At 34.8% G+C, this 7,803-nt stretch overlaps 1 non-coding gene across 1 annotated transcript; it reads right to left on the bottom strand.

Annotated features, from left to right (window-relative positions):
- Positions 1 to 7,278: 7,278 nt before the first annotated feature.
- Positions 7,279 to 7,386, bottom strand: LOC148564014 (small nucleolar RNA R71). Its single transcript, XR_015885334.1, has one exon. It is a non-coding gene; the product is annotated as a small nucleolar RNA R71 (small nucleolar RNA).
- Positions 7,387 to 7,803: the final 417 nt, after the last annotated feature.

Below are 7,803 nucleotides of genomic sequence, written 5' to 3'. Positions count from 1 at the left end.
ATACTCATGTAATATTATAGAAACCATATGCATTGATATGTTGGTATATATATATATATGTGTTCTTGAAAAAAAAAAGAGAAAAGAAAAAAAAGAAAAGAAAAAAAGAAATAATGAAAAAGGGGATAAAATTACCCCATGAGAAATTCAATAATAATCAATGCATATGTGATGAATTACAATTAATGCATGAGTGTGTGTATATGTAAAAGTGAGATTACGGGTAGCTAGGCTTGACATTAAAATTGTATAGGTTGTGTATGTGTTAGGTGAGAACTTAGGTTAATCAAAGATTCAAATGCAAGCTCAATTAACCACATATATATCCTTACCTTTGCCCTTAGCCCCATTACAACCTTGAAAAGACCTCATGATTTTTGCATATGTACATTAAATTTGTGTTGATTGGTTAGATGAAGAACAAACTTTATAAAGCATGATTAGAGCAGAATTGAGTAGATTGACCCTAAACACTTGAGTGATTAGAGTGCTTATACATATCCGGTGAGGGTTCAATCACTCAATTCCATATTTTCACCTATGATTATTGCTTATCTTGCAAGTTTGCTTAAATTCTTTTATATGACTCAATTCAATTGTGAATGTGATTTGGTTATGATTGCTTTAGCCCTTGATTTTATATAGATGCTTTCCTGGATATTGATTTACTTGGACTAATTAAATACATATATATAGTTAGATAGTATAAGGTATAATAGTTACATACATATAGGTAGATTGCATATAGTTAGTTACATTGAATAATTGTTGATTCTCCTTCTTCACTTCCTTTGGTATAGCATGAGAACATGCCATTGTTTAAGTGTGGGAATGTAATGAATCCACATTTTATGGTGTTTATTTGCTCCATTTGGGTGGATTTCATCAACTTTTCTTGCATTTATCCATTGAAATAGCATAGTTTCATAATTTCTCCTAAATTGTGCTTGAAAGTGAAAACATACTTTTTAAGCTTTATAATTGCTAAATTTTATTCACTTTAATTCTATTTGATGCCTTGATGTGTTTGTTGAGTAATTTCAGGTTTACAAGGCAAGTATGGATTAAAGAAGTGGAAGGAAAGTATGCAAAATGGGAGAATTCAAGAAATGAAGGATTTTTAAAGCTGCCAGCCCTGACCTCTCGGTACTAAAGTGATCATAACTTGAGCTACAAAGGTCCAAATAAGGCAGTTCCAGCGGCATTAGAAAGCTAACGTCTGGGGATTTAAAATGATATACAATTTACTATAGTGGACATAAGTCTAAGTGTACGGACGCACAAGTCATAAAATAGCATGTGTGCGGACGCACACATCTGTGCATCCGCACAGGTCTTGGCACGTGAGCTCATTAATTGCAAACCGCTCGGGGCGATTTCTGGGCCCCCAAAACCCAATCCAACTCATTTTTAAAGTTATTTCAAGCCAAATTGAAGAGGGATGAAGGGGGGAGCACTTAGTTTTAGGTTTTTATATGTTTTAGTTAGTTTTCTAGAGAGAGAAGCTCCCCTTTCTCTCTATAATTAGGGTTTTTAGCTTTTTTCTCTCTTTAATTTCTCTCTTTAATTCATGTTTTTTTGTAGTTTCATTTACATTTTCATGTCTTATTGCCTTTAATCTCTTAGTTTCCTTTGTTAATTTTACTTTCATGCCACTTTAGTTTTATGAACACTCTTGTTACTCTTAATTTCATTTAATGCAATTTTGATGTTTTATGTTTCTTTAATGCTTATTTGAGTTGTTATTATCATTTTATTACAATTGATAGTTATAGAATTTATTTTTATTGCAATTTATGATATTTTCCCTTTTATGCAGGCTAGGTGTTTGATAAAATGTCTCTTTTAGCTTTTGCCTAGTTTTTCACACTCTTGGCTTGGAATTGGATAATTAGGTGACCTTGAGTCATAGATGTCCATTCGATATTGTGATTGGAATTGTTAGTTGGTTTGGTTTCAACTAACGCTAGTCTTTCACTAAGTTAATTAGTGAGTTGATTAGGACTTGTGGATTGAGATCAATTATGCCCTTTTGACTTATTCTCGATGTTAGGATAGACTAACTGGGATTAATTCTTAGCAATTATCATGTTTGTGGTCTATGATTATGATAGGAATCCTCAATTCCCCAATCTTTGCCAAGAGTCCTTTTTGCCACTTGCATTCCATTTTTAATTTACTTGCTTTGAGTATTAATTTCTTGCATGTCTATTTTTTTCCTTGCACTTTAATTTCTTGCCTCTTATAATCAACCCCCAAAATCCCTCATAGCCAATAATGGGACACTTAATTGCAATTCCTAGGGAGAATGACCCGGGAGTTTAAATACTCTTGGTTATTTGATTTGAATTGTGATAATTCTTTGATTTAAACTTTGATTGTGAGAGTTCATTGTGGGTTTGGACTATGCTATTAACGAAGTGATTCTTATTTTGATTAATTCTAAACCAACAATAATTCTCACATCAAGGAGCCTCAAGCATTTGATCAACCTTCATGGCAACAACCCCCACCAATGTACTATAATCAAGAGCCATACCATGATGCATACCAATCTAATGTGCGTGGTAGACCTCCTTGTGGTTATCAATCACAACCACCATATGCTTATGAACCCCTTGCTCAACATTGTTATCCACCTCACTCACAAGCCTCATACCACCATTAACCTCCATATGATCTTAACTCATATCCTCCATACCAACCACCATATGAACCATACCTAAAACCACCACATTTCCAACACCAATACTCCCAACAACCACAAATTCTGTATACACCACCTCAAGATTTTCACCGATATGAACCACCTTCCAACTACAATATCTTTCCCTTAAACAATGAACCCTCTCTTCCACCACCACCTTCATTGGACCAATCTCTCCAACCTCTATTGCAAGAATAATAAGAACTTCTAACTCGTTGCCAAAAGCAAGGGGAGGTCGTGGCTAACTTAACCGAAGTGATGAGCCAATTGGCCTCATTGTGCACAACTATCCAAGACACCCTTATTGTTGAATGTAGAGGATTAGTTGAGGAGCACAATGAGAAGGAGAATTTAGAGCTTCAAGGTGGAGAAGAGGAGTTAAAGCAAGAACTGCAACAAGAGGAGGAAGCCGAGATTGTTAGAGAAGAGGAAGAAGTGGTTGAAGATTTAGGAGATGTTGAATCCAAAGAGGAATCTCAAGTTGAAGAACCTTCTTCCATGGAGTTTAAAGGAGATATTGAGGAGACTAGTGCACAACCTCCAAGGCATGATGTGATTGAAGAATTGGAAGAAGTGTGGCAAGCAACAAGTTCCCCTATTTATGATGATTCCACATCAACATATGATCCTTTTGAGCTTGATGAATCATTCCCTATTGAACTTGGAATTGATGACGAGGTAGATTTCACTCAACCTCCTATCTATGATTTGAGTGATGGGAAAGAGCTAGAAGAAATTAGTGAGAAAGCACTTGAAATTAAAGAAGCTTGGCAAGAGGTAGAGCATGAAGCACATTGTCAAGTGGTGGAAGCCTGATGAGCGGATAATTTATATGCTTTTTAGCATTGTTTTTACACAGTTTTCAGTATAATTTAATTAGTTTTTAGTATATTTTTATTAGTTTTTAATTAAAATTCACATTTTTGGACTTTACTATGAGTTTGTGTGTTTTTCTGTGATTTCAAGTATTTTCTGGCTGAAATTGAGGGACTTGAGCAAAAATCAGATTCAGAGGTTGAAGAAGGACTGCAGATGCTGTTGGATTCTGACCTCGCTGCACTCAAAGTGGATTTTCTGGAGCTACAGAACTCTAAATGGCGCGACCTCTATTGAGTTGGAAAGTAGACATCCAGGGATTTCCGGTAATATATAATAGTCCATACTTTGCTCGAGTTTAGATGACGCAAACTGGCATTCAACGCCAGTTCCATGCTGCATTCTGGAGTTAAATGCCAGAAACAGGTTGCAAAGTGGAGTTAAACGCCAGAAACAGGTTACAAACTGGCGTTCAACTCCAAGAGAAGCCTCTACACGTGTAAAGCTCAATGCTCAGCCCAAGCACACACCAAGTGGGCCCCAGAAGTAGATTTCTGCATCATTTACTCATTTCTGTAAACCCTAGTAACTAGTTTAGTATAAATAGGACTTTTTACTATTGTATTTACATCTTCGGATCAGATCTTTGATCAGTTTTATGCTATCTTAGACCTTTATGGGGGCTGGCCATTCGGCCATTCCTGGACCTTCATCACTTATGTATTTTCAACGGTAGAGTTTCTACACACCAAAGATTAAGGTGTGGAGCTCTACTGTTCCTCATGAATTAATGCAAAGTACTATTGTTTTTCTATTCAATTCAAGCTTATTCCTATTCTAAGATGTTCATTCACACCCAAGAACATGATGAATGTGATGATTATGTGACGCTCATCATCATTCTCACTTATGAACGCGTGCCTGACAAACACTTCCGTTCTACATGTAAACAAGCTAGAATGAATATCTCTTAGATATCTAATACAGAGGACCGAGTCCGAGATATTAGAATCTTTGTGGTATAAGTTAGAACCCATGGACGGCCATTCCTGAGATCCAGAAAGTCTAAACCTTGTCTGTGGTATTCCGAGTAGGATTTGGGAAGGGATGGCTGTGACGAGCTTCAAACTCGCGAGTGCTGGTCGTAGTGACAGACGCAAAAGGATAGTAAATCCTATTCCAGTATGATCGAGAACCGACAGATGATTAGCCATGCAGTGACAGCGCATTGGACCATTTTCACAGAGAGGATGGGATGTAGCCATTGACAACGGTGATGCCCTACATAAAGCTTGCCATGGAAAGGGGTAGGAATGATTGGATGAAGATAGCAGGAAAGCAGAGGTTCAGGAGGAATGAAAGCACCTCTATACGCTTATCTGAAATTCTCACCAATGAATTACATAAGTATCTCTATCCCAGTTTATATTTTATTTATGTTTTTATTATCAATTCACCATAACCATTTGAATCCACCTGACTGAGATTTACAAGGTGACCATAGCTTGCTTCAGGCCGACAATCTCTGTGGGATCGACCTTTACTCACATCAGGTTTATTACTTGGACGACCCAGTGCACTTGCTGGTTAGTTGTGCGAAGTTGTGATAAAGAGTTGAGATTACAATTGTGCGTACCAAGTTGTTGGCGCCATTGATGATCACAATTTCGGGCATCAAGTTTTTGGCACCGTTGCCGGGGATTGTTCGAGTTTGGACAACTGACGGTTCATCTTGTTGCTCAGATTAGGTAATTTTATTTTAATTTTAAGCTTTTTATTTCTTATTTTCGAAAAATACAAAAAAATTTTCTTCTTTTTCGTTTTTCCAAAATAATTTTCGAAAAATCCAAAAAAATTAATAAAATCATAAAATCAAAAATAATATTGTGTTTCTTGTTTGAGTCTTGTGTCAAATTTTAAGTTTGGTGTTAATTGCATCCTTTTATTTTTCTTAAAAATTTTTCGAAAACACATGCATTGAGTTTCTTTCTTGTTCTTCATGATCTTCAAGTTGTTCTTGATAAGTCTTCTTGTTTGATCTTTAAAATTTCTTGTTTTGTGTCTTTTCTTGTTTTTCATATGCATTCTTGAATTTTTAGTGTCTAAATATTAAAAATTTCTAAATTTGGTGTCTTGCATGTTTTCTTTTATTAAAATTTTTTTCAAAAATACATACTTGATGTTCATCATGATCTTCAAAGTGTTCTTGGTGTTCATCTTTGCATTCGAAGTGTTCTTGCATGTTTTCTTTGTTTTGATCCAAAATTTTCATGCATTGAGTCTTTTTGGTGTTTTTCTCTTTCCTTGTTAAAATTCAAAAATCAAAAAAATATCTTTCTCTTATTTCACTCATAAATTTCGAAAATTTGATTTGATTTTTTCAAAATTTTTAAAATCTAGTTGTTTCTTATGAGTCAAATCAAATTTTCAATTTAAAAATTTTATCTTTTTCAAATCTTTTTCAAAAATCAAATCCTTTTCAATTTTTTGTCTTTCATATTTTCGAAAACTTCAAAATAATTTTCAAAATCTTTTTCTTATTTTTATTCCATATTTTCGAATTCAATGCTAACCATTAATGTGATTGATTCAAAAATATTAAGTTTGTTACTTGCCTAATAAGAAAGGTTCAATCCTTAAATTTTAAAATCAAATCTTTTTGTTTCTTGTTAGTCAAGTAATCAACTTTAATTTTCAAAATCAAATCTTTTTAAAATTCTTTTTCAAATCTTTTTCAAAATAAATTTCAATCACATATTTTTCAAAATTTAATTTCAAAATCTTTTCTAACTTTTTATCTTTTCAAATTTGATTTTCAAATCTTTTTCAATTAACCACTTTACTTTTTGTTTGATTCTTATCTTTTTCAAAACTACTTAACTAACTCCCTCTCTAATTTTTAAAAATCCCTTCCCTCTTTTTCAAATTTCCTGTTTAATTAACTAATTGTTTTAATTTCAATTTAATTTGATTTCAATTTTAATTTTTGAAATTTAACTTTAAATTTTATTTTTATTTTAATTGATTTTTGAAATTCCCTCTCTCTCATCTCCTTCTATTTATTTATTCATCTACTAACACTTCTCTTCCACCCAAAAATTTGAACCCCATCTTCCTCTTTGTGTTCGAGTTTATCCTCTTCTCCTTCTTATATTCTTCTCTTCTTATACTTGCATAAGGAATCTCTATACTGTGACATAGAGGATTCCATATTTTCTGTTCTCTTATTTTTCATATGAGCAGGAACAAGGATAAGAACATTCTTGTTGAAGCTGATCCTGAACCTGAGAGGACTCTGAAGAAGAAGCTAAATCCCAACTCTCTGGAGAAAATCTGACAGAAATTTTTGAAAAAGAAGGAGATGTGGCCGAAAATAATAACAATGCAAGGAAGATTCTTGGTGACTTTACTGCACCAAATTCCAATTTACATGGAAGAAGCATCTCAATTCCTGCCATTGGAGCAAACAACTTTGAGCTTAACCTCAATTAGTTTCTCTGATGCAACAGAACTGCAAGTTCCATGGACTTCCATCAGAAGATCCTTTTCAGTTCTTAACTGAATTCTTGCAGATCTGTGATACTGTTAAGACCAATGGGGTTGATCCCGAGGTCTACAGGCTTATGCTTTTCCCGTTTGCTGTAAGAGACAGAGCTAGAATATAGTTGGACTCTCAACCTAAGGATAGCCTGAACTCTTGGGATAAGCTGGTCACGGCTTTCTTAGCCAAGTTCTTTCCTCCTCAAAAGCTTAGTAAGCTTAGAGTGGATGTTCAAACCTTCAGACAAAAGGAAGGTGAATCCCTCTATGAAGCTTGGGAGAGATACAAGGAACTGACCAAAAAGTGTCCTTTTGACATGCTTTCAGAATGGACCATCTTGGATATATTCTATGATGGTCTGTCTGAATTATCAAAGATGTCATTGGACCATTCTGCAGGTGGATCCATTCACCTAAAGAAAACGCCTGCAGAAGCTCATGAACTCATTAACATGGTTGCAAATAACTAGTTCATGTACGCTTCTGAAAGGAATCCTGTGAGTAATGGGACGCCTATGAGGAAGGGAGTTCTTGAAATTGATGCTCTGAATGCCATATTGGCTCAGAACAAAATATTGACTCAGCAAGTCAATATGATTTCTCAATGTCTGAATGGAATGCAAGCTGTATCCAACAGTACTCAAGAGGCATCTTCTGAATAAGAAGCTTATGATCCTGAGAACCCTGCAATAGCAGAGGTGAATTACATGGGTGAACCTTATGGAAACACCTATAACCCC

This window comes from Arachis ipaensis, chromosome B5, assembly GCF_059453495.1.
Source record: "Arachis ipaensis isolate K30076 ecotype BB chromosome B5, ASM5945349v1, whole genome shotgun sequence".
In the NCBI taxonomy this organism is placed as follows: Eukaryota; Viridiplantae; Streptophyta; class Magnoliopsida; order Fabales; family Fabaceae; genus Arachis; species Arachis ipaensis.
Note: the sequence above shows the minus strand (reverse complement) of the source record. Positions and strands in the feature narration are given on the sequence as shown.